Raw genomic sequence first — 6,000 nt, forward strand, 5'->3', positions numbered from 1 at the left:
CCTGTCCCCTTCCTGCCTTTCCAGTGCCCCTGCCAGAGCTCAGCCCCAGCCTCTCTCCCCTCTGGGCCTCAGCCAGCTAGAGTCCAGGTTAACTGAACACAAGGTTGTCTCCCCCATGTCTGCTTCCTCTCTGGCCCCCCCTTCCCCACCCTCCACAAAACAGTAGACCAGCGGCTCTCAAACCTTAGCAAGCAACACAATCACAGGGAGAACTTGTTACTGCAGGATGTCTGGGCCCCACCCCCAGGGCTGCTGATTCTATATGTCTGGAGTGGGGCCTAAGAATCTGCATTTCTAACAAGTTCCCTGAGGGTGCTGATACTGCTGGCCAGGGTCTGTATTGAGAAACATTGCATCAAATATCTGCTAAATGGATAAATGAACAGCACTGGAAGGAGCTCTAGAACCAGGCTCCCCCCACCCCCAGTTCTCCAATTCTCTCAGTGCAAGAAATATTTTAGGCAAATCTTTCTTCCTTGATGAGACTCAGCTTAACCATTTATAAAATGGGTATAAAAATACCGACCTCACAGGATTGTGGTGTGGATCCAATGAGATAATGCAAGTTTTCCTGAGAACCCATCTCTGCCTGGAAGCCCTCTTTGACCCCCCCCCCCAAATCCAGGAGGCATTAGTTTGCTCTGGACTCGTCCAGCCATAACCACTCATGGGACAGTCAGAGCAAACTGCCTTAGATGGGAAGGTAAATGCATTCCCTTAAACAGTTCTGTGTTCAGAACTTGTACGACAGCCTAGAACCACAGAGATGGGGGAGATAGTTGTTCTCAGGCTTGTGGGGAGTCAGATATGGAAAGATGCATTTGACATGCATGTGGTCAATGCAGGGACAGAGCACAGTGTAAATAAAACCTGGCAAAAGCACAGAGTGCAGTCACCAGCCCTGCTGTCCATCCCCCACTTCCTTGAGTGGCCTGTAAGCAGCTCAGTTTTAGGGATTTGCCCTGACCCTCAACACACAGATCTGTGCACACAGCAAGTGCTCAAAAATGTGCCATCACTGGATTAAGAGGCCCAGCTACTGCAATGCCTCTTGGGAACAATACCTTGTCTGACTCATGACATAAGAAACCAAAAAAGAACATTCAGTAGACTATCCTGCTCTGATGAAACTAACATCTAAACAAATGGACACTTGTTTAGACAGAAAAGCAATCATTTCCTATATACAAATTGCAAATTCTCCAGTTAAAATTAAGAGGAAGAGGCTCCCCTGTTCACATCAGTGCTTTGCTTCTAGCTCAGCAACTGCCTGGCTACCACCTGCCCCATTCAGGCCACCCCTGAGCCACTGGGCCACAATCATGGGCTCTGGAGGCCAGGGTTCTAAACAGCTCTTATGTTATTCCTATCTAAAAAAAACCTCCCAATCCCTTCTCCAGCACCCAGTTCCTGGAGGAAGCAGGGGAGATGTGAGAGAGAAAATCTCTCCTGGAATTGGGTAAACTGACCTTAAATCCTAGCAGCACCATTTAGGAGCCATGTGACCTGCAGCCAATGATTCATCTATTGGGTCTCAGCATCCTCATCCGAGAAGTAGGGACAAACACGCCCACCCTCAAGAGTGTGGTGAAGACTGAAGGAGACCATATGTGTACAGAGCCCAGCTCCCAGGTGGACAGCCCATGATCATTGCCTCCGAACCCTCCAGCCCCTGGGATCCAGGTGACACAGAGGGAAATGCATGTAAGAAATAACATTGTTCTGCAGGACTCTTCCTTCGAATTCCCCTTCAACTCTCGCTGCCCTTCTGTGGAGCACTGAGAGTAGAAGTGTGAAGGCCCTGAGTCCTCCCAGCTGTTCTCTTTGTGACTCAGCCTTGGGCAGTAAGCACAGAAATATCACAAGCAGAGCCTGTTCTGGTGACATTTCAAATCCAGAGCATCTTTCGCATCCCCCTCCCAGGCTACGTCTGGTCAGCATCCATCGCTCAAAAACTTCCTGGGGCATTTCTGTCTCCTTTTCAAAGGTCCTTATTTAGTCTACTTCACATGGGGACAGTACAGTTTAGAGAGCACTGTCACATGCCTAATTTCATGGAAGCCTCCCAGCAGCCCTGCCAAGGAGGAAACGGATGCTCAAAAAGTTAAATCAACTGCCCAAGGTTACCCAGTGGGCTTGTGGCAGAGCTGGGATTTGAACTCACAACTTTCTATCTCACAGGCCTCACCTTTTATACAAACTCATTAATGATGCAAACAGAAACAAATTAAGGCCATTGGTCCTATCAGCCTTGGGACTGATCCTCAGATAAGAGCTGGACCAGACACTGGACAAGGGCCTGGAATTTCCAGCAGCCAGCAGCCACTTGCTTCCCACAGGCTTGCAGTCCAGCCAGTGAGGCCAGGACCCCAGAGCATCTGCTCCAGATCCCCCTCCCTGTGCAAGGCATCTGGAACCTCTCAGGACAGGCTTGCTACAAAGCCTTATATCAGCACCAGGGGAACGCAGTGCATCATCTCTGCTCACTGTCCCCTCTGACACCTGCATCCCACCAGGCTCAGCCCTAGAGTTGATTAACAGACAGACCTGGATTTATATCCTAGCTACGTCCAGCATAAATGATACCACTAAAAAGACCAAAAAATGAACTGCAATCACCGTAATTATGAACAATAAGATACAAAAAAGCCACAAGCCAACTGCCACTTCTGAGGTGCTGGGAGCAAAAGCAGGGGACTGTGCATGATCCCTGCACACAGCACCGCCAAGGGGGTGAGCAGACCACCTCAGCTACCCTCCAGCCCGACCCACCCATCCACCCCTACTCTCAGCCCATTTAAGGAACCAGCCTGCCCTCCTCGGGAGTGAGGAAGGGCACCTGTTTCTTGTTTTTGCTCCCTCGTGCTGCAGCAGGAGTCCCAAATAAAGCCCTACCTGAATTTCTCATCTGGCCTCTTATCAGTTTCTGTTGATTAAAGAGTCCAAGACCCCAGGTGAGTAACACCTTCTAGAACAGGGTTTCTCAAACCTCAGCACTACTGATGTTTTAAGCTGGATAATTCTTTACTGTGAAGGCTGTTTAGCAGAACTAGATTCCCAGTAGATGCCAGCAGAACATCCCCACCCCCACCCTCAGTAGTGACAACCAAAAATGTCTCCAGACATGGTCCATTGTCCTCCAGAGGGACAAAAATCACCCCCGAGTGAGAACCACTGGAGCATCGTCAGCATCTGGACCAGGTCCAGTGGCCTTGACCACTCAACCCCAGTGACAGTCATTTTACTCTGCTCCTTTCCTCTCCTGGGGCAGCCACCTACCTTCTCCACTGCCCAGGGCCCCCCGGGAAGCAGGCAGAAGCAAGAGGACTGAATCCATCCAAACTCAGGGTCCAAGCTTCAGTCAACCAGGCTGCCTCCTTCATAGCACTTCCCCTGATCTGTAACTGAACTGTTACTTGTTAATATTTCTTCTTTCCTGTGTCCATTGTCTTTTCTACCTCCTCCACTAGGATGCATACAAACTCCTTGAGAGCAGGAATTTAACTATTTTCTTCAGTTCTATCCCTTACACTAGCAGAGTGCCTGGCACAGAAAACACTGATGGAAGGATGGAGGACTGGGAGGGAGGAAAGAGAGAAAGGAAGGAAGAAAAGAAGGAAAGACTTTTCAGAAGAAAGGACAGAACTGTGGAAGAGGGGAGATATCTATCAGATGAAACAACAACAGTCAAACGTAACATCTGTGCCTTGATATAATCTGTAGCCAATAAAAGGGATAATGTATCTCCTTATTCACTGACATGGAAATATCCCTAACAAAACTATTTACCTGCCCATCTGTGTATTTATGCCCAAAGAAATATCTGAAAGAATGCTCACCAAAAAAGGCTGAAGATTTTTATCTCAGCGTGGGGAAACTTCAGGAGGAATTTTGCTTTCTCTTTTATTTCAATTTTCCACAATAAGAATTATCCTCCCAAGCAGAAAATTTCATAAATCATGTTTTCAAAGAATGTATTTTATGATGGGCAAAGTCTCATCATAAAATGTTAGGTTGAAAGTGAGCAATACAAAGAATTTTCTTACTATACATAATATATAGGCCAATTAAAACAACTTTTCATGAAAAGTACTAAAAAAAAAAAAAGATCAGGAGGAAATTCACCACATTTCAACAAGAGTGATTCTGAAAAGTGAGTGGCAGGGATAAGTTCCCTTTATCCTTTCTCTTTTATGCATGTCTTTATTTTCCAAAATCCCTAGAGCAGTGCTGTCCAGTATGGTAGTGACTAGCTACTAACACTTGAAATGTGTTGTGCATGATATAACTGAGGACTTGAGTTTTTTAATTTGATTTTATTAATTGAAATTTAAATTCAAATAGCCTCATGTGCCCAGTGGCTACTGTATTTGAGAGCAGAGCTCTAGCATGAACAAATATTTTTCATACTTAGGGAAAAAAAGCATGAGATGTGATTTTTAAATTAATAAATAAAAACTCAGAACAGAAAATCCAAAAGCTGCCCCAGCGTCTGGCCCGGTTCCAGCCCAGTGCTGCGTTCTGCGTCTGCTTTTTTTAAGATCTGAATGCCCCATCCAAACTTTCTTGGCAGATGTATCATCTTCCCCACTTTTTTAAAAAAAGTAAAGGATGATTTCTTCATCTCTTATTCAGTTTTTGAAAGTGAGGCAAGTCAATGAACTCACACATATTCCAGAAACTGACTTCCTTAGACCCTAACAGAAGGTACTTAAGTGCACAGATGTTTGCTGCTTTTAAAAGGAGGCCTTGCTGTGTATGAAGAAACAGTTCCCCCTAATTTTTTGCTCAATTTGTTGTAAGTTGGTAATGAAATCTGTGAATCTGCGCTCCCTTTCTTCAGGAAAAATGGAATTTTGATCTCTTTTAAAAATCAGAACGCAACAGGATAATGGAGAAATCAGTCTCAATAGCGCATTTCATGTTCATTTCAGGGCTGTGATGTAAACATGATGATGCTACGCTTTTGGGGTCTTTGAGATCTTTGCCATAAGCATAGCAGCTCAGGTGGATTACTGCCTAATGCATGCTTCTTTGGTAGATTTTTGTCAACAAATTGCACGTCTGCTCATCTGAAATGAAATCATGGAGTTGTTAATGTCTTTGCACAAAGACTGCCCCATTCTGTTTGCCCGCGGGAAGAAGACTTTGTGCTAATCACCTCTTCTCTCTTAAAATAAAGAGCCAAAGGAGGGACAGAAAACCCACATTGACTATATTGATTGTACTCTTACTACAAGCCAACTGGTCACACACATAAGAGGTTTGAGTAGCTCCTGGTGGTCCAGGGGCCATGGCAGAAAACAGAGGGGATACTGCTTGACCTCTGGTTTCACAAAGTAAATAATAATAAAATAAAACATTGAACACTTGTTTTATTCACTACCTTCTTGTGTGCACTTTGTAAATGCTGGCATTCAAAAATGCAGAATAGGCTAATGAAAAAAGTTCCCCCAAATCTCACCATCCAGAGACAAAAATCATCCACTTTTGGAGAGCATTCTTCCACATCTCCCTCCAGTGGTTCTCAACTGATGCCAGGGGACATTTGGCAATGTCTGGAGACATATTTGGTTGTCACAACTGGGAAGGGTGCTACTGGCATTTAGAGGGCAGAAGCCAGAAATGTTACCAAATGTCCTACAGTGCACATGGGGCAGTGCCCACACAAAGAACCATCCAGCCCAAGTGTTAGCAGTGCCGAGGCTGAGAAACACTGCCATATACATATGGATGTGTAGCCCTGTGACAATTACATAATCAAGTTCACACTCTGCTAGCTGTTGATCAGCCTGCGAGGACACATGTATTGCTCAAATACTATGGAGCACTGCTCGTTCCCTAGAGGGGGCTTCATTTAATTTTTCCCGGAACTCTGTAAGAGAAGGAAACATTATAGATTTAATAGCTGAAGAGACTGAGGCTTAGAGAGGTGAAGTGTCTGGTCCAAGGCTGCACAGACATTAGTCGTGGTGCTGAAGTCTGAAGTCCAGGTCTAAG

Source organism: Camelus ferus, chromosome 19 (genome assembly GCF_009834535.1).
Source record: "Camelus ferus isolate YT-003-E chromosome 19, BCGSAC_Cfer_1.0, whole genome shotgun sequence".
Classification (NCBI taxonomy): domain Eukaryota; kingdom Metazoa; phylum Chordata; class Mammalia; order Artiodactyla; family Camelidae; genus Camelus; species Camelus ferus.